Consider the following 22,684-nt stretch of genomic DNA (forward strand, 5'->3'; position numbering starts at 1 on the left):
AAGCTACTATCACAACCGACAGCCGAACGTTTTTTTTCTCCCAACAGGGGTAATGCTCAAAAATTCTACAAAAAGATTCAGTGACTAACAGAAGAACATACCGGAACATACTCTTGTAGAACCCTCAGACGTGATCGAGTAACTGATGCCCAGAGCATACTGAAATTATGGAGGCAACACTCCTCAACCTGTTAAATAAAAGTGAAAGCATAAGACCAAGAGGTAAAGATCTCAATTCTCAAATCGATGAAGGACAACAAAGCGACGGGGGCCGATGGATTGCCAGCCGATCTATTCAAACGCGACGGAGCATACATCAACTTCTTTATAGAATATAATCGGACGAAAGCATGCCCTACGATTGGAACTTCAATGTGCTCTGCTCAAACCACAAAAAGCTAGACCCCTCAATCTGCGCCAACGCAAGATAAGCCATCTAAGGTTCCATCGAGCGAATTGTGTGAAAGATTAAAACTCACCGTCAACAAACTTGAAACTTGAAAAGAGAATCGACACGCACCACTTCATCCTCTTCGTCGATTTCAAAATAGCTTTTGACAGCAAGAAAAGGAGCTCCTTTTATGCCCCAATGCGATATTCTCTAAGGCAACGATTTCCGAAGAAAATGTTCAGATCGAGTCCCTATAGCATATGTCAGCCGTAAAATCAGACCGATCAGAATTCTTGTCAGAAATATTTTGTATTTGCAAAGGCTTTGGGTTACTTCATCAAGCATTTCGGGACCTGCAGGGATGATTTTGGGGGAAATTTTTGCCCTTAATTCACTAATGTCCCAAGAATAGATAAGAGAAAGAGGAATATAAGCTAAGTATATAAATCCAAAGTACTCACTCGTTCTGTAAAAATAGAAATTATTCAAAAGGTACATGCTCACATAAATGATGGCGCACCCTATATATATGTGATTTACATATACATATGTATGTACTTACTTAAATATATGTTTATATAATATATACAATTAATCGCGTTATTACTCATGCACATGGATTTGTTGTGAGCATTACATAAATTTGTTGGTAGATTGATGAGCAATTAACGAGCAATTAACATTTCCGAAGCAGCGCATCACAAACCGCAAGCCAAGAGTGATTTATTCGATTCCGATTGAATATGCATCTAGTACCCATGGAAATTATATCTTGCTATACTCTTGCAACATATAGTAAAAAAGTATTACAGTTTTGTTCAACTAACGGTTGTATACAGTATAAATAATCAGTATGACGAAACTCTTGATTTACGCTCTGTCTGTTCGTCTGTATATAACGGTTATTTTAAAAAGCTTCTAATAGTATGATAAATCTATAAATAAATGCGGCAGATATACAGGGTGCGTTCCACAGTAAACAGGACTTTAAAAAAAACAGAACAAATGGTTTTTTCAGCAAAATCAATTCATCTTATTCAAAATAGTCTCATTCTGCTTCAATACAGCTTTTTGCACGGTCCAAAAGCATGTGGAACGAGTGTTTTAGCTCGTTGGCCGGTATTGCCGCCAGTATGCCGGTGCAAGCCTTTTGGCCTCTACGTCTGCACAACGCTTTCCTTTCATGGGCAAATGCATTTTTCCGAAAAGCAAAAAGTCGCATGGTGCCATATCAGGTAAATATGGGGAGTGGTTAATGGTTGAAATGTGATTTTTGGTCAAATAATCGGTCACAAGCGCCAATTAGTGAGACGGGATATAAGGATTTTCGAACGTTCGATTAAATTTACTTTTATACTCTTGTTGATTATTGTGTGGTTCCTTAATGAAACTCAGAGAACATATGTTGAGGTTTATAATATGTAGCAATGTCAAAAATAGGTAAAATCGAGTCAATACTGCACCTATACCCCATATACATACCTACAAAATAAATTATATTCAAACTTCCCGTTGGCCTTAACCATATGGTATATGTCGGTCAACATGTAAGATATCTTCGCAATATTAACTAAACATATAATATTGGATATAAATTGGTTTAATGAGGAGAATATCTATATCTATATTATACTAACAACAGCGCAGTTCGTTCTGCCTTCTCCAGAATGGATAAGGCAGCGAAACAAATGGGTCTGGTGGTGAACGAGGGTAAGACGAAATATCTCCTGCCAACTCAACAGTCGTCGCACTCGTACACTAGACAACCATGTCACTGTTGATAGTCAACTTCGAAGTCGTAGATAATTTCGTCTATTGTGGAACCAGCATCAACACGCACAATAACGTCAGCCTTGAAATCCAACGCAGAATATCTCTTGCCGACAGATACTACTTCGGCCTAAATAGGCAATTGAGAAATAAAGTCCTCTCTCGATGAACAAGACCCTACCTCTATAAGTCACTCATTAATCCCGTCCGGCTATATGGTGCAGAGGCATGGACAATAACAACGTCTGATGAGTTGCCGCTACGAGTTTTTAAGAGAAATGTTCTGCGAAAAATTATGGTTCTTTGCGCGTTGACCACCGCGAATATCGCATTCGATGGAACGATGAGCTGTCGGAGTTATTGCCTTCTCTGCATTGACATAGTTCAGCGGATTAGAAGAGAGCGGCTAAGCTGGCTAGGTCATGTCGTCCGAATGAACGAAAACACTCTAGCTCTGAAAGTAGAAAGGAGAAGCAGAAGAAGAGGAAAATCTCCACTCCGTTGAAAGGACCAGGTGGAGAAGGACCAGGCTTCGCTTAGAATCTCCAATTGGCGCCACCTTGCGAAACGAAAAAACGATTGGCGCGCTGTTGTTAACCCGGCTATAACCACGTAATCTATTTCTAAGAAGAAGAAGATATTATACTACATATTCTTATGCAAAAACTAAAGCCGCTAGACATTCCCAAGTAACTCCGCTTCGCACTATGGGACCTTAATATTTGGTTTCAACAAGACGGCAACACTTCCAACAACTCGTATCAATAAATGGATTTATAGAGAGAATATTTCGTTGAGCAGATAATTTCACATTTTGGGCCAGTTCATTGGTCACCAAGATCGTATTATATCACGCCGTTAGACTTTTTACCGTGAGAATACCTAAAGTCTAAAGTATATGCGGATAGTCCCGCTTCGATTCAGGTCTTGGATCAAAACATCACGCATGTCATTCGCCAGTTACTAGTCGAAATGGTCGAACGAGTCATCGAATATTGGACTCAACGGATGTACCACTTAGACTAAAAATCACTTAACAGATGTTCGTTCCTTATGTCAGATGGTGTTGTTGGTAAATTGATAGTTGACGAATTTTGTAGAATCACCCTTCTACACTTAAAATTCAATCAGCGGAAATTCGTAATCAAGTAACATTTTGCCAATGAGTTAATGCAGATTCCTACCAATTTATTAATTTATTTTTTTCATTGTAATAGATTAGTCAATACGAAAGTCATCACTTTAAGTTACTTAAAGATGACTTGCTTCTTTGTCATAATTGGCTAAAGGAACCTGAATTATAATTACTGGGAATTCTAATGCGGTTTCAGTAAATTCTCCACATTCGCTAATATTTCCGATTAGCAGTTGGGAAAGGTCATGCAACTAGCGTTCAAAGCTTCAGCATGCAGCAGTTGTACTGTTATAGGCTTGCTAAATCCAGTTAAGTCCTTTAAGACGCTATGAAGATCAAAGAATTTTTACACAGTCAATCGTACAACGCTACTAGAGGACATCGAACAATCTGCGCTTTCTCCTTCCAGAGCTGAAGAGATGGACAATGCACTATATATGCGGTTGGTGGATCCGCAAGGTGGTATCCTGTCCCCGCTACTGCTTAACTTCTATACTTCGAAATTTCAGGCAACGAAATCGATGGCTTGTGTTCGAAAGTAAACTGCTATCTCACAGGTTTTCCTCGCTTCTTCTGAAGCCTAACGCCCTTCACACTAAATCCACATCAACTATATTCACTATTCACTAACGGGACAAAGAAGTATAGACTGGAGCTTAAGTGGTGACGGCGTTAAATTTCCGACTGTCAACAATCTAAGATTTTGACAGACTGTGCTTTTCCACTCCACATACGACTTCAATTATTGCCAAAGTACAGAGTCGCAAAAAAATCCGGAAGTCGCTAGTCGACAGCTTCTGGGAATAGAACAAAGAAAGGTTGCGAACAAAACTCAAAGCAATCAGCCAGACCTCAACTAAGTTGTCTTAATTGCCTGAATTCACCTGAATGTAGTGAAACGCAGACGATGAGACTTCAGATGTGTCAGAATACTGCAATATGTACGATTACAGGATGGGTCTTGATGTCTCTGTGAGGCTTGCAAGCTTCCAGTCAAGTAACGCAATGGTCTGCTTTTGAAGCAGTTTGCACTGCGATGTTATCGTAGAAACACAAACTTAAGCCATCCACTGCCCACCATTTATAGAGAAGGCATAAACGTTCTCCCAGTGGATGACGTACTTGGAATACGCAATTTAGTTCGGAAAATGTAGCAGGTTAAACTGCAACTTATCCAAAATTGACTCCGACATACCAAATATATATCCTGCATGCAATGAGTCTCCGCATGACTCTAGCTACCTCTTTGCAAGCCCAATGAATCCTGCTCAACTAGCACTCTGTGCTCCAACCCCGTCTAAAAAGCACGTTTCTCGGGCCTACCGTTCGATGACTTCGATGACAACAAACTTGAACCTTACCACCCAAGCTGGATTAGGTAACTATTTTATTGGTTCTCAAGTGTTGATCTTTAAATAAAGACTATTTTCCGATGATTTCCATTTGGCTTGAGCAACTCTAATTGACTGATATAGATGTAGATAAATAAAACTGAATAAAGAATTGTTGTAGTTAGACCATTACCAGATGCTTGACTCAGCTTCTTACAAATAGTTCAGCTTTGTACGAGTATATATGGGGCAGTTTGAAAAATAAATGTGTATTTGCGCCCATCATTAATTTTTCACACAACATGTCACTTAAGTAATTCACCTGGACAAAACGTGCATTGGCAATTAAATAAACTTAAACCAAATCAAATGTGCTTTTAATCACGTGTTTATGCTGTCAGTGCGGTCATTGTTGTGAATGAGTCGACTTGGGTAATTAAACATTGAATCTTGGCAAACGTTAAGAACTTGACATTTTAGCATTGAATCGACTTGCAATGCACTTTGCAACGATTTAAGGTCACTGCGACTAGAAGGACTTTTGTAATTCACTTAATTACACATTACAATTACAAATAACGCAAATATGCCATACAGAATGAGTGTAGTTAAATAAAAGAGAGTATTCGAAATTCTTTGAAAAAACTGTTTCAACCATTGGATTGAAATGTTATGAATGAAAATGGAAAAATACATTAACTACGGCTGCACCGAAGCTTTAATACCCTTGACAAGCATAATACTTAATAACATAAAAAGCTATAAAAATACTTATCTTGATTTTGCATTTATATTAGGTTGTCAAATATCTCCCTTCCGCTTTTTTACTCTTTATTCAATGCTTTATAAAAAGTGTTACAGTGATCGGATTTATAATTTCAAATATGCGCCGTATGTTGATAATCCGCCCTCCTTATTTGCGAAGAACTGGGACAGCCATTTTTCACAAGTATCTTTTGGCTTCAACTTTACACCAACAAGGGCGTTCGCCATTGGCAGGAACAGGCGGTAATCACTTGGCGTTATGTGTGGGCTATATAGTGGATGAGATAGAACCTCCTATCCGAGCTCAAGTAGATCTGACGAGTCATCAACAAAGTGTGTGGTCTGGCGTTGTCCTGGTGGATGGTAGAATTAAGCGTCTGGCCATATGGAGCTGCTCCCATAGTGGATGACTCCCTTCCAATACCATCAACCACACAGCAAATCCTTCCTGGCTGTCAATCCCGGCTCGGTCACTGTTTGGGACGATTGACGACCGTTTTCGCGTGATATTGTCGTATGTGATCCATTTTTCGTCGCCAGTCACCACCCGCTTCAAAAATGTTTTGTCAAATCATGCGGCACCCAAACATCAAGCTTTTTTATGTATCCAGCCTTATGCAGATGATTTAAAATGGTTAAGTGACTAACACCCATCTTCTGAGCGATGTCACGAGATGCCACATGCCGGTCTAACTCGATGTTTTCCATTATTTGATCGGCATTCGTCGTCACAGGTCTTCCGGCCGCTGTGTTATCCATGGTGTCATTTTCACCCGGTCTGAATCGTCAAAACCATTCCTTCACAGTTCGAAGTGATAGAGTGCCATCTCTCGAAACACCATAATCTCACGGAATGTTTCTCTAGCGGATTTGCCTTTAACGAAGGAAAACTTTAAAATAGCGCGAATTTCGGCCTTAGTGAACTCCATGTCTACATGTCTATAACTGTAAAAATAAATCCAAAGAAATCACGCATAACGTCGGAATGCCGAAGGGTGATATTTGACAACCTGATATATAGATATAGCAGCCGAGTCTGAGAGTGTACACGAAGATCGAAGAGAGTGGCAGCAGCTCGGACTAACGTATGAAACGTTAAGCGCATTTTACTCGATATCTTAAATTGAAAGCTCGACCTTCGCGTCGTTCTATAGTCTGTTGAAAAGTTCCAAGAAAATCCAACGTTTTTCAGGAAGATTTTCTTCAGCGATGAAGCTCATTTCTGGCTAAATAGGTATGTAAACAAGAAAAACTGCCGCATTTGGGACGACGAGCAACCTGAAGAGATTCAAGAGCTACCATTTCATCCAGAAAAAAGCAACGGTTTGGTGTGGTTTGTGAGCCGATGGAATTATCGGTCCATATTTCTTCAAAAATGATGCCAGTAAGAACGTAACCGCCAATGGCGACCATTTGGTGCCTAAAATTGAAGCTCGTGATGTCGGCGACATTTGATTTCAAAAAGACAGCGCCACTTCCCACACATCGCATCAATCAATGGATTTATTGATAAAGCACTTCGATGAGCAGAGCGGACTATTCCACTTCGATTCAGACCTTGAAGGAAAAACGCGTGTCATTCGTCAGTTACCAGTCAAAATGCTCGAACGAGTCATCGAAAATTGAGCTCAAGGGATGGGTCATCTCATACGTAGCCACGCCCAACATTTAAAAGAGATAATTTTCGAAAAATAAAGTAAGAATGTTCTTCCGAATGATAATGAACATTCACCATTAAATTTAAAGTCTCTGCGTTTTTTCTTTCAAAAAAATTAGGGAATCTCTAAATGGATCACCCTTTATATGGCGGTTACTTCTTGGAGATAAAAGGACTAGTACAATTTTTCAGATCGATATCTCAAGCAATAAATTTCCTTCTGGGTGTTACGAACTTCGTGGCCCGTTATTGATATATAAATATAAAAAAATAATAATTACACTTTTTTACTTCACATGAATATTAATTTAATAAAAATAAATCTAAATATACATATTTTATAATATAAAATACTCTAAATATAACTTGCCTTGATATTGAAAACAGTATCAGTGTTATATCAAGGACAATTTACTGGTATTACTATATACATACATGCTATATATACCAATCTATGAGCACATAAATGTACATATGTACCTAGACAACTGCAAAAAGTATCAAATGTAAATTTATTACTGAATATTAAATGGATTAAGAGCGGGTAATTTAAATTAGTCAAGCGCACCAGGTGCAAATAAAAACAAAATTGACCTATAAAACGAACAACAACACGAACAACCACAAATGACAAATATCAATCAAATTGCCGCACTCAGCAGCAGCGAACGACAGTAGCTGATCTAGCGTGTCTGAAATGAATGCAATTATCGCTCGCAGATCTAACAGCAGATCGTTCGGGCGTTCGTTTAGTCAGTCATTTGCATTTAGTGCCGTTGCCAAGTGTTGAATTGCCATATTCTTTACAAATTGGCAGCACTAAAAAGTTGAAAATATGCACATTTATGCACCCGTGGAATGTGAAAATAATTAGTTACATAATCATTTTTTTTTTTTGAATCAGTTAGTGTTTCGCCTTTTAACAAGTTCAGCGAAGGCGTTAGCAACTAACTAGCATTCGATTAGATGTAAACCACTCAAACTAGTAATGAAACTAAGTTATGGCGTGACTCAACATCTGGTGTTCTTCTCTAGGAGATGTAATACACTTATACCAATGATTTTTCTAGTCCTAGAAATACTTTCATAAGCAGTTTTTGGGATGATCTTCAGCTTTTTTCGCGAATTTTGTTTTATCCCTTCGATCGACTGAAAGCGAGTTCCATGGAGCATCAATTTCAATTTGAAGAGCAAGACAAAATCACATGGAACCAAATCTGATGAATACGGTGGTTGATCGATGAAGTTCAGTGTGTTTTTTGTTTTAAATTCGGTCACGATCGTTTCTCGATGCGATGGTACACCACTTCGTGTAAAATCCATAAATTGTTCTTCGACGAATGTTCTCACGAAAACGCCTTAATACGACAAGTAGAACCGCTTATTAACCAACCGTCCCTTGATTTTGAGCGGCTTTGGCGTAGTTTTTTTGGATTCGCCTTGTCTTTTCCCATTCTGATGACTGTTGACTTTTTTGCTTGTCAAACTCATAAACCTAAATCTTATCAGCAGTTGTAATGGTCTCCCTGAATGTGGAAATAAAATTCGCATCAACCATGTCCAAAGAGACCCGTTTACTGTACTCTTTTAAAAAAAAAATTAAGCTTTACCGTGACGAATTGAGCAAGAACGTGTTTCATACCGAAAATATCCACTAAAATCATTCGAACGGACTTGAGAGTGATGGCAAGCTCTCTTTCCATCTCTCTAACACTGGCCTGACGATTTTCAAGTGCCATATCTTTCGACTTTTTAATATTTTTTCAGTTGAAGAGGTTGAAGGTCGTCCAGAACGAGGCATGTCTTTAACACTTTCTCCAACTTCTTTGAAGGGTTTGTAGCACTCGCAGGCTTGTGTTTTTGATAAAACTGAATCACCGCAAGCCTTTTCCAATATTCGCAACGAAAATTAGTTAGAAATACAAAATTGGAAACAAATTCTAATATTGCTTCGACGATTCCACAATTATATTTTCATTGTCAGTCTGCGCATACGGTGGCCAAGCCAAGATTGATGACCAAAAGAATATTGCTATATGATCAGTGAGATTGATAGAGAATCATTTACTATGAGATGCTCTTCTGTGGCCACATTCCCAATTCGAACCTATACTGGCAATAATTGAATCATCCGAAAGAAGCAATCACTCAGTAGCGGACAACCTTAGTCGATTGTGTGATGGATAGTGACTCGTCACAAGCTAAGGAGCTCAGTTGGGAAGTTCTTAATATTCCACTTTATAGCCTGTTCTGGCACCAAGTGATTACTACCTTTTCCTGTTTATGTCGGATGATTTTGCTGGTGAAAAATTCGCCTTAAAGGAACATGTGAAAATCCTAGTTACCGTTTTTTCTCAACAAAAACGAAAATGGTATTATGCATTTCTCATCAAAATTTCAAAAAGTTCTCGAAGAAGTGGTGTATATTAACTTTAATCAGATGTTATGTTATGCTACATAAAACCTTCAATGTAAGACAGAGATAATATGAAGGGTGATCCATTTTGAGTCTCCCCACTTTTTTAAAGAAAAAAACGGAATGTTCAAATTTAATAATAATATAATTCGAAAGAACATTCTTTGCTTTACAATTTTTAAAGATTACCACTTTCAAATATTGGCCGCAGCTTAATTTCAGATGATCCCTTAATTGTGTCTAATATCCGAAGACTCGTTCGAACATTTCGACTGTTAACTAGCGAATGACAAGCGTGATGCTTTACACCTAGGCCTGAATAGAAGTGGGATTGTCCGCATAGACTTTAGACTATACATACACCCACAGAAAAAAGTCTAACGGTGTGATATTACACGATCTTGGTGGTCAATCGTCCGGCCCAAAACGTTAAATTATCTGCTCAACGAAATTTTCGCTCAATAAATCCACTGATTGATGCGATGTGTGGAAAGTTACGCTGTTTTGTTGAAACCAAATGTCGCCGAGATCACGAGCTTCAATTTCAGGCATCAAATAGTCGGTTATCATGGTGTAATAACAGTCACCATTGACGGTCACGTTTTCACCAGCATCACATTTGAAGAAATAAGGACCGATTATCACATAGGCCCACAAACCACACCAAACCGCTGTTTTTTCTGGATGAGATGACAGCTCTAGAATCTCTTCAGGCTGCTCTTCGTCCCAAAAGCGGCAATTTTGATTGTTTACATATATATTGAGCCAGAAAAGGGCCTCATTGCTTAAGAAAATTTGGCTCGAAAACGTTGGTTCTTCGTGGAATTTTTCAAAAGTCCATAGAACGAAACAATGTCGAGCGGTTTCAGTTTTACACGATCTGTGGTTTGATCGCTTTCAACTTAAGATCTCAACGGTTCCATACGTCAATCCGAATTTTTGCGAACGGCGCCGAATCTTCTCTGAACGGAAATTATCAAGCTAAAATACCTCTAAAAATTTTATTCCACTTAAAACATCCTTAGAATTCGGTATATTCGGTATAAAAAATTAAATAATAATTATTATAAAAATAACTCATTAGCTAGATTAGCTTATTCATTTAACTGCATGCATATAATAATGCATGTCAACACTAGCCTGCTAATTAATTAAGGCGTCTAAAAGAAAAAAAGTGTAAAACGCTGCTTTAACTTGTTTTTGTAGTACATAAATATATGGATATGAGTATAATTTACCGTTAATTACAGAAAAATATGCAAATTTTTTTACGATACTTATTAATCTTGCTTCAGGGTATTATTTCTTTAATTGCAATAAAGAATGCATTTCTAGCAGAAATAAGTGCAACCAAACAATTTACAAAAACAAAAGTAAAGCGAAAGCTGGAATTGTTAAGGCGGCAGTGGGCCAACCCGACGGCGTAATAGCACACCTGTTAAGCGTTTGTTAGCAGAATGTAGAATCCCCCTGTAGAACAACTTTTTCTAATCCATTTTAGAATCATTTCAGAATATGTATGAGCACACGTGTTTTTTAAATCAATGCCAGTAACTAAACACACATTCAACAGGTGTGCTTGACCAAAGCATAACTGCAGCCGCAATTGTCGCCATTAACGCCCACTTCCATACGGTTGCACACGCACATACATATGTATATCAGAGATATACATCGATAAAGCGCTTAACACATATTTTGCCCCATAAATCAATAACAACTTACTTACATAATCACATGAGTTTTATTCGCAACTTTTGCACTTTTCAATTATGCCATCTGTTGATCCACTCATATAATTGTTGCTGTTGTTATTGTAGTTATTATTACCTTTCCATATTTATTTATTTTAATTTTTTTGCCTATTTATTTTTATAGCATATAATTAGAAATTACAATGCCTCAATTTATGTAAATTGTCACCCCGACACATATGTATGTATGTATATATGTGGATATGCCAGCTTGTGGCCAAAGTTCGTGGTAAACCTATAAAAAGAGTAATAAAAGCTCGCAGCTAGTTTGGTTAAATTTTCTTATGTGTTCTAACATCAAATTGTCCACAGTAAATCTGGAAAATTGCACCTGAGTGAAAGAGTGAAATTGAGCATTTGAATCATTTATCTAGAAAGTGGCTATCATATATGATTGATTACTGGCTAAAGGTCAGTTAGTACGAACACGTGGAAATAAGTGTCTAACTTTTTGTCGCTATAATCAAAATTGGAATTTTAAATTGAATCGAGTGTAACCACCTTTAATTGGATTACTTTAAACATTGGAGCAAATGATTTGTTTCGATAAGCAAACCTAAGCCTTGTTAAGAGCTTGGGATTGTAAAATAATAAAAGTAAGTGGTAAATTAAAGTAACTAGCAACTAGTATTATACAAATTCTGAGATATATAGTCGACTAATCATGTCAAACTAAATAGTGTTTACTTTTGACAATGTAGTTCGGGTTTTCATTGAAATACCACTCAGCTATTTTCTTCTTCGCCATCTACAGCTTTACAATTGTCGATAGATACACATCAGATCAAAGAACTTAACCCCTTGAATATATCAATACCATATGTAGAGAGAAGGGAGGTGGGAAATATCAGAGGGTGTATATGCCGAGATATTTCAATATCAGAGTTGGAGAGTGTTCAGTCGAAACACCTACAATTGCGGTGAGATTGACTTTGCTAACAGCAAGTAATTCGGAGAACCGCTTACGGTTAACTCTTGGTCAGATGGATCTAGCAGTCGCACAATTTTTGTTTGTTCCCTAAAGCTTTCCTAGCATATTAGAATAGTCATAGGTCTGCACTAGAATGCAAATGAGCATCGGAAATCCGACTCGCTTCCAATCGGATGCCCTACCTTGCAATCTTATCGGTTTTGCAGTTACCAGCGATTCTCTACGGCGATTTTGGCTGCGCTGGCTTTTAGAGTATAATATCACCCATGATATAACATACTGTATGAGATAATTTAACCGAGTAGATGAAAGCCCATAACCATTTTAAATGAATCGTTGAGAAGTGATGGTCTGATAGTAAACTGTTTACGCTCATACTAAACTATCTATGATACGATATATCTATTATTCACGATTGTCATCTGTATATTAGTACCAAAACCCTAAATACTATGGGGAGGAAAATATAGTAATAAGACATTTTAATGAAATGTCGCGCGAATTCGTCGAAATATTTTTTTCAAGCTAAGTTTTACTCTCAATGTCATCTTTGTCAAATGTCACATCAAAATATTCATTAGTGTTAAGTATACGCTTGTCTTTCTGAACTACATAAAGAGCATTTGGCAATTTTTACGGTGAGTGAAATTATTCAACAAAAAAGTTCCATTATATTTCGTGTGCGAAATCAAATTTCTAGTGCCGAAACGTTCGGAATGTTGGAAAAGGACATCGGTGATAATTGTTTGTCGCAAGCAAGTATTTTTGATTATTATAAATTATTCAAAGAGGGCCGGGAACGCGTTGGCGACGAACCACGTCCAGGGCGGCCATCAACATCAACAGATGATCAACACATCAATAAATTAAAGGTATAGGTGATTTAGCATCGGCGATTAACAGTCAGAGATCTTACTGACATCGTTGGAATATCGGAAGGTTGAGGAAGAACATTTTGAAAAATCATTTGAGCCTAAAAAGAATGAAAGCACTTAACTTTTTCAAAAAGTAGCGACGCGTTAACGCCTGTGAAACAATGCTTTCCAACTACCAGGATGTCATTAAACGTATCTATTATTACTGCAGATGAGTCTTAGATCTATGCTTACGACCACCGTATTCGCTTGATTTAGCTCCGCGTGACTTCTGGCTATTCAGCAAACTCAAAACGACCGCTCCGAGGAAACCGTTTTGGGTCAATTGTCATTAACTTAAGTCATTAAACGTGAATCGCTAATCGCATTGAAAGCTATTCCGGAAATTGACTTTAACAACTGCTTCGAGGATTGGAAAAAACCATGGCACAAGTGTATTGTAGCCAAGGGGATTACTTAGAGGGAACGACATTAATAATTTCAATATTATGAACAAAGTTTTACTATTTTTTACCCATAGTACCATATTCTTTCTATGACATGTGGAGGTGTTGATTTGAGATTTTCTCCTAAAGTTAAAAATATCTTACAATCTACCTTAATTCCTTTGGCACTCTGTCATAAATTTAGACCACAGTAGCCTCTGTACTAAAAAATGTTGTATAATTTCATTGAAATATTGAATAGATCTTCTTGCTTTGCTCATATTCTCATAAAAATTGAAGAGTGTATTACCTGATGATTGATTAAAATTTTTCCAATCTGTAAGTTATAACAAAAAGATATTCGCACGTGGATCAGATTATTAGATACAGTTTTCGGGAAATCAGTGTAAAAGAAATTCCGATCTCAATCCCAACAAAACCTACGCTACATATAATACTTCGACACAACCAATTTATATGTGTTTAATCAATCATTATGTTAAATGTTCCTAATAAAGTAGGTAGAGAAAACTCATATTTGAAATTTGGAAGTAGATTCTAACTAAACTTAAAATAACATTATCCTCACTTATTTTAAGGATCCTCTCATGATTTGTCATACTTTTAAATTTTAAAAGGATCTCAGAAGACGCAATACAAGGACGGGTTACTTTGGATGAGATATGCATGGTATGTTTACAGCACAGAAGAAGTGTGTAGCAAAAATAATACAGAGATGAGTTTTGCCGTGTCTTTACATACTTGTATATTTATCTACAGATGCATTCGACTCTTTTTCGATCGCTTCTTCTAAAATCGTTTCACCCCGGTAGCCAATTACCAAACTCAGAGTGTATTCGCAAATGAAGAAACATGTCATGAAATTGATTAGTCGTAAATATAACTTCCACGATTACGTTATATTATTTCAGACAATAAATTTGGCGTCACTTCTGGTTTTTACATAATCGTCAACTGGATTAGCACGGCTTTTAATTACGAAAGCTTCTTAGCTATGCTTAAAATCAGTTATTGCTGCAATTGCAACTAACTTATTTAATATTAATTTATTGAACAACCAAGTTGTTATAATATATTCTACATCATATATGAGATGCTGGAGTGGACAAGTTCACTAAGATGCTAAAAAGAACCCTGCAACGTTTCGCCTTAAGAACCAATGAATACTAAAATGTTAATAAATCAACGGCTGCAACTGCAATTGGTCGGTTACGTCAAAAATGGCTGCAATAAATCTTTAATCGACACTAAAAAGATAAATAATAATGAAGTAAAAGCGGATATGTGGCAGATAATGCAGCAGTACTCATACTAAATAAACCCTTATGAGGTTGCTAACTAAATCAATTGGAAGTATGGAAAGGAGTACCAAGTACTTGCTGTTCAAACACTGAAACGACAACCTGCTTTTGACAGTTAAGCATTACAGTTACTTTATTGATTATTTCACGAATACCACATAGTTTAACATTTAAAAGCTTTAGATATTTATTTGTAAAGAATTACAATATATACTTGGATATACAGAAATATTTTAGTTATATGATTTTTAGTGTTTTAAATACAACAATGGTAGCACAACACACGTCAAAATATTTAAACTTCATTAAAATATATAATATATTTAAACACATATATTAGCCATTAATCGATTAGTTCTTTATAGTATAAGTAAGACATTCTTGCCAGCATTTTATATATGACTTTTAATTACTTGTACTTGGCTACAATTAATTATGTAAGCACCTTATTTTGACAAACATATTTACACACAATACAATATTTTGGATTTATAATATTTTATAAGTATTTTTATTTTAATTTAGTTTATTGTTAAAGCTGAGCGCCGGTTGCATTACTAGCGAAATATGTTAGAACAAAATTTCTCTTAACATAATTAGTAAAAATTCCCTAAAAATGTTTCAAATATTGCTGTTTTATGTATTGTAACATATTTGTATATACCTTTAATATAAGTATTATTTTTACTTTTGTTAAGCCATGCACAGCAATGATCCCTAATTTTCGGACGTAAGTTTACTATGTGCCTTTTAATGACCTCAAATTCGCAGATAAAGAACATTATGGCGAGTGCAAATGTAAGTGTAAATGAAAATTATTATAATTAGTAAGTATATATTTTTTTTTCATAAATTTTTCTGAAAATTGCAAAGCAAATAAAAGTCGTAACTTAAATCGACTTTGGAGTTTAAAAATTTTTAACGTTAATACTGCTCATTGCACATGAAAGTAATTTTAATACATTTAGATTTAGTTTTACAATCAAACAGCTGTCTTCGAATCGAACAAACTATGCCAGATGCTCAAACAAACGGACGGCACTTGTATTGTAACCCTGCGCCAACATGTTTTTGACGCAGACCCAATAGTATTATGATGCTTTCTTAAAGCAAAAATCCTTTCTTCGCGTCAAAAAAATTTTCCTGTAACCCTTTATTTTGGTTTTCTAATAATTACTATAATTTTAAATCTTATCTTTTTTTAATAATAATACCCAACGATTACTTTCCTCCTGCCCAACCGACGGTAGAGGCGCAATCCTCTGGTTTCATTTGATTTATAGTTCATTTAACTCAAAATTTGTTCTAGAAAATTTGAAATGTAAAGGTTTAAACTTCTTGGTTGAGCGAACGGGGATGTTATAACTAATATCGGACAACAATATCCTTGGAAGATGGATCTTAAAAAGAAAAAATATTACACCGAAGATATAATAACCTTTACAAACACAAAAGACTCTTTACAAGAACCTAGACTTCAATTTGTGTGGCAGCTGTATGCCAAAGTATCAGATCTTCCTTAGTTACTTTGAAGATTGCATTATTGTCTCATATAATAATCCGTGCCAAATTTTGTGTAGAAATCTTGTTAAATGAAAAAGTATTCCATACAAGCACTTAATTCGACAAATCAGCAGTTTTTTGGGCAGAGAAGAACGTTTGCAAAATTTCAGATCGGTAACTCAAAAACTGAAGGACTAGTTTGCGTATATTCAGACAGACGAATAGACAGAAAAACATGACCAAACCGACACTGTTCGACGCGCAGATCATATAGATATACATTTTATAGGGTCTCCGAAGTTTCCTACTAGGTGTTACAAACATTGTAGCAGACTTAATATACTCTTTTCTGAGTATATTCGTAATTATGGAAAACAAAACTTGGTAGCACTGCAGATAGTGGATAACCGCTTGCTCTCTTGTGCTTATTAAACTTGATAACATTGTTGTTGCTTTTACATGTAGTTTTTTTGAGAATAGAGCAGAAGCGAGCAGAGTAATGGCGAATCGAAGACAGCTAATGTCAAAATATAAACCAAATAATGGCATACTTTTTATATTTTGGAACACACTCTAAAGCTTATTCAAATACAACTCTATGGTTGGTTATTTTTAGTTATACTTAAGTCAGTAAACTCCAGCATAATTATTCAATTTTTTTTTCAAATTAGTACTTAAAGCTTGCAATCTCGAGTTAAAATTATGTAAAATTCCAAGATTTAGAAGTTTTAATTTTGAAATTCTCTCATGTACAGATTTAAATTGTAATTTTTAGTCAAGATAGCATTTATATCATCAAAAGTCAATTTCTTATAATAATTACTTTATAATTAGTTTTCACATCAATATTTTAATAGTTATATAAATGTATATTTTTTTTTACTTTTAGATATTTTAGACTAAATACACATTTATTTTGGTGTCTACAAGCATTATAATTACAACAATGATGTTTTATACTTATTTTCACGCTTTATATTAACGGATTTATAATAATAATTAATTTTCTTAGTTAGCAGTTATTATTATTTTCATTATTTTTGTTAAACTAACTTTTAATATATTTTTTTTAATTTTTTTCCGTTAGTTTTGTGTCTTTCTTCTTTTGTTTTTGTTGCTTCCTTCGCCTTGTATATTACTAAAGCTTAATGCATTTCTAATTTTCTCGCTTCTCGGTAATGAATACTGTTGTATGATTATTTGTTATAGTCATACATGTATTGTAATTTGTTGCTGCTGTTTGGATTTTTTTAATTTTATATTCCTTATTTTCAATAATATACATTTATGCATTTAAATATTTATACTCGCTAATTACTCTTGTAATTTGCTTTAAGGTGCAAATTTTGTATATATAATTTCTATTATATTATTATATATAAATTTCTATATTTTGTATTTTCTCACGTTTTCTTAAAACTAAAAATAATAAATACTAGCCATATTCAAAGTCTACATATTTCTTTTAACACTATAAGTACTACATACACATAAGCTATATATATTTAGATAATATCAATTTACGTTTTTCTTTATTTTCTAAGCACTCTAAATACTTGATATTTACAAAGCCCACATTTTTTTTTATTTTATTTTTTATCGAATTAGATGATATATTTATAATAATTATAAATATTTTTTTTTTAATTTTTCGCTTAACTGAGTGTTAAAGCTATATTTTTCAAAGTCATATTTGTTTTTTATTTTGATTTAAAGTTAAATGCCATCTTAATTTTTCAAAAGCGCACATATTTCTCTTTACTTTTTATAATAACATACCACAATATACACTACATATATTTAAGTATTACATTTAATAAATAATATAATTTTCCGTTTCACTTAAGTCGATGTTAAAGATGCCATATTTTTTCAAAGTCTACATAATTCTTTAACTTTTCTACTACTTTTATTTTGATATTAACTTCTTTTACTCTAAGTATAAATATTAATTAATATATATGTATAACTTATAAGTTCTATATTATGTAAATATATGTTTTTTTTTTTGTTTTTATAATTTCTATTTTTTTATCTAAGCAGAACAACATACAATTAAATAATATTATATAGTTTTGCCGATAACTACATAATATGTTAATAACACATTCAATTATGTAAGCAGTTAACTTTATATGTTACCATATACTGTTATCATATATGTATGTTGTTTATATTCATCAACTACTTTATATACTTGCTTGTATTTCAATGAGCAAGCGTTACAGCTAAATACTTGTATATCAATATACATACTTATATTCACATATAAATCTTAACTAACCAAGCGAAGACGATCTAAAGCTTCTAAGCACGGCATGATTTTGACCAATTAATTAGATAAATTGGTAGTATTTTTTTCATATTTCATCTCGTTCGTTAATTTTCAATGTTTTTCAAATACTAAATAAATCTTCCTAGAAAGATTTTTTTAAGAAAGTTTTGCTAATATTTTAATTCAGAGACGAATGCAGAATCAAAGATCATCAAAATCGGTAAAAGAAATATTGAATAATAAATGGTAATAATAACGGTAACTAACCGCAGGTACCACCGAGGGTACTTCGATAAATATTATTACAAATCAGTTCCGTTCCCAGAAAATAATGCAATCTACAAAAATAAAATACATATATAATTTTGTAGAAATGGGAGTAGCCCAGCCTCCTAATAAATTTAATGTATATGTCTTTTAAACCACTAAATATTGTAAGAGCTCCCACCGATAGTGTGAAAATAGATTAAATCAGATGATAACACCGCTCACTCCTATATGGCGGTACTGTTAATAACTACTTAAAGCGCGAAAAATTAATATCTAAATACACCAGAGACATTATGTGAGATGAGTGAAACCTTTTCTGCCAATAGTATTAACTATTTCTGGTTGAATCGGTTCAATACTTCCCTGAGCCCCCATATACCTAATATAAAGATTTCCGAACTTCCGGTTCACCTTATACTGCATATATCGGCCAATATTTCAGTTCCCTCAACAAAATTACAAAGCGTTTTTAACCCATAACAGTGTTTTTTTGTGTCTAAAATAGATAAAATTGGGCGAAAACTTGACCTAGCCCCCATATAACTACTATCCAGATTATCGAACATTCGGCTGATTGGTGATTCTGTGTGAGGTACCTTAATGAAACCTCAGGAACATTTTTTTAGTATGTGGTATGATATTAGGTAATAGATAAAATCGGGGCCATACTACCCCAACTACCATATATGTACTACAGGGTGCTTTCCAGAGTAAACAGGACTTTTGGAATCTATATGGCGGCTGGTGCGTTGGAATTTGCTATCCTTATCGATTGTCCAGTGAAAATTTCATGACATTTCATTGATTAGAAGTGAAGTTATTGCGTTTTAAGTGTCAGTATTTATGTGGTATCGATGCGAAAATGAGCTTCAAACAAAGAGCCAACATAAAATTTTGTTTTAAAATTGGTAAAACTTTTACCGAAACGTTTCAATTGATGAAACAAGTTTATGGCGATGATTGCCTATCCCGTAGCAGAGCGCACGAGTGGTTTCAACTTTTTCAAAGTGGACGTGAGGACATAAATGTCGGTCAACATGTGGGCCTTTCAAAACCCGTGATCATTGAAATTCATGCAAATGTAATTGAATTCATCAAAAATCAGACGAAATCGATTTATCGCATTTTGACCGAACATTTGGGTTTACGAAAGGTGTGTGCACGGTTTGTTCCGCACAAATTGACTGACGACCAAAAATTGCTCAGAACCAAACATTCGAAGGACGATTATTTGACTAAAAATCAAATATTAACAATTAACCACTCCCCGTATACACCTGGTATGGCACCGTGCGACTTCATCCTTTTCGGAAAAATGGCGGCCATACCGGCCAACGAGCTAAAACATTGGTTCGACATGCTTTTGGATCGTGCAAATAGCAGTATTGAAGCAGAAGGAGACTATTTTGAATAAAAAAAATTGATTTTGCCGAAATAATCATTTGTTGAGTTTTTTTTTTTAAGTCCTGTTTACTTTGGAACGCACCTTGTATATGAATATATAAAATTGCTTGGACTCCGATCTGATTAACTTTTACATCTTGAGGAACTTCCCTGGCTTTGTAAGTTGCAAGAGTATGAAATGTTTGGTTACATCCGAACTTAGCTCTTTCATACTTGTTTTGATTAGTTTTGAATTGTTTCGAAACAATTTTTCTCAGTATCAAGCTTAGTTTTGTTTGGAGAAGAGTACGAAAGTGTATACAGATTTTAATTTAATATGTATATCAATATGGAAATTAAGGTTTGTTTGCGTGCTCTTTATACCTGCAGCATACTAAACTATGCATTTGGTCATGTGATGATCTTTAACAAAGTATTTGTGCATGAGCCCGAGAAGGTTTCTGAGTTGGCATGACCCATTTCCGGCAGTAAAGAAAATTAATAAAATTACTCAAAATGCATTGAATATGTGCGCAATATCTTTCCTACAAAAGGTACAGCTAGTTTTTTAATAAAATTTTATTTTGTACCGCAAAATAAAACTAAACAAGTTAAGATATTACATTTCCAAAACTCGACACCTGCATTTACTATTCAACTCCAAGCAAATCTATAATAAATTCTAACTTAAGTTTCAGTTTTTCCCTTGCTAAAAACACGATATAATTTTTGATAACCGCAGAGTTGTGCAACTAGTTACATGAAAAAAATTGGTTCATCAAAGTCAAAATTTTAAAATATTGATTTTGGATTACACTGCTCATATTTGATATGTGAATAAACTTTGGTATAAAAAAAATATTTTAGAAATTTTAACAAAATAAAAATATATATTTTAGTGAAAAGCCTTATATGAAATTACTATAATATATATAGTATATAAAAAACATGCAATATCACGCAAAATCAGAAAGTCTGTAGGTATATAAAAATCCAAAGAACTGTTGATTATTTCTAAATTACAACAAATATAGAAGTCATGCTAAACCCTAAAAAAAAGAAAGAGCAATTGATTAAATATATTGTAAAAATAAACAGTTAATTTCTGAAAAGTGCTTCATTACTAATCAAGAGTGATTTGCGCTTTATAATACATTTGCATTTCCGCGCACTTTTAATGACTCTGTTGTGATAGCAAGTGCCAAGCAGACTAGGCCTCTGCGTGGAGACGCTGTATTATAATGAATATTATAATATATGAAAGTATTTAAATCAAAAAGTCAATTAGTTTTCCTCCCAAAAAAATAAGTTTCAAAGTAATTTCACAAAATTTTACTTTTAGAAAAAAAATAAAATTTAGTTACTACATTTCAAACTCAATGTTGATGTTGCTCAACAAAGGCAAGGTTTGATGTAGAGCTAAGCAGAGATAAAACTTCGAAAAAAAACGAAAAAAAATATTGGACTTAAATTGACGTTAGAAAACTAAACTATTTTGGAAAACCAAAATTTGCAAAAAAAAATTAAAAAAGTATTAATACAACAAGTATAATACAGCAAACAATTTCTTAAAATTTTTTTAAAATTAAAGCTAAAATTTGGGTTGTTAACCCACATGTAAGCTGAGTTAGCATCTTTTAATGATTTTTGGCACTTCACGAAAAAGCGTGTATCATTGGATTTAAATTAGTAATAAAAAATTTTACTTATTTTAAACTAAAATTTGTGAAAAAAATTTTAAATTTTAACAGAAAAAAAAATTTTGAATTTAGCAAAAAAATATTTTACTAAAACTCAAAGCTCATTTAACAACAAAGCTCACAAACAACAAGACAAAAACTATCATCCCAGAAAATTTTCATTCAACTTAAGTTAAATTTTTTATAATTTTTTGAACTTCACGGAAAAGCGTGAATTATTATATTTCAGTTAATATTAAAAACAAAAAAAAAATTTTAAAAATTAAAAATCAAAAATAAAATTTAATAATACAAAAATTTTAAAGAAATAAAATAATGTCAAAATTCAAAGGTTGCGAATTTTTTAACTCAAAAATTTTGCATTTAAAATCAAATTTTCATTTTGTAATTCAAAACTTTAATTTACATTTTTACTAATTTTTGGAACTTCATGAAAAGCGGGTATTTTTGGAATTAAGTTAGTATTAAAAATTTTAACTAACTTTCAACTAAAATTTGCGGAAAAACAAATTTTAAAATTTTAGCACAAACATTTTTTTTTTAATTTTAGCAAAAAAAAATTAATAAAACTCAAAGGTCATTTAACAACAAACAACAGGACAAATACTATCATCCGAGAAGGTATTCACCCAACTGTAGTTAATTTATTTTACAATTTTTTTAGCTTGAAGAAAAAGCGTAAATTATTATATTTTAGTTAATATTAAAAAACTTGATCAATTTTAAAAATTAAAAGTTGAAAATAAAAATTTAAAAATATATAAAAAAATGAGAAATAAAA

The 22,684-nt window shown here is 33.9% G+C and overlaps 1 long non-coding RNA gene across 1 annotated transcript; it reads left to right on the forward strand.

Moving 5' to 3' along the window:
- Positions 1-11,018: 11,018 nt before the first annotated feature.
- LOC125778603 (uncharacterized) lies at positions 11,019-16,143 on the forward strand. The gene is made up of 3 exons (XR_007422812.1): positions 11,019-11,815; positions 14,050-14,140; positions 14,231-16,143. It is a non-coding gene; the product is annotated as an uncharacterized LOC125778603 (long non-coding RNA).
- Positions 16,144-22,684: the final 6,541 nt, after the last annotated feature.

Source organism: Bactrocera dorsalis, chromosome 5 (assembly GCF_023373825.1).
Source record: "Bactrocera dorsalis isolate Fly_Bdor chromosome 5, ASM2337382v1, whole genome shotgun sequence".
In the NCBI taxonomy this organism is placed as follows: Eukaryota; Metazoa; Arthropoda; class Insecta; order Diptera; family Tephritidae; genus Bactrocera; species Bactrocera dorsalis.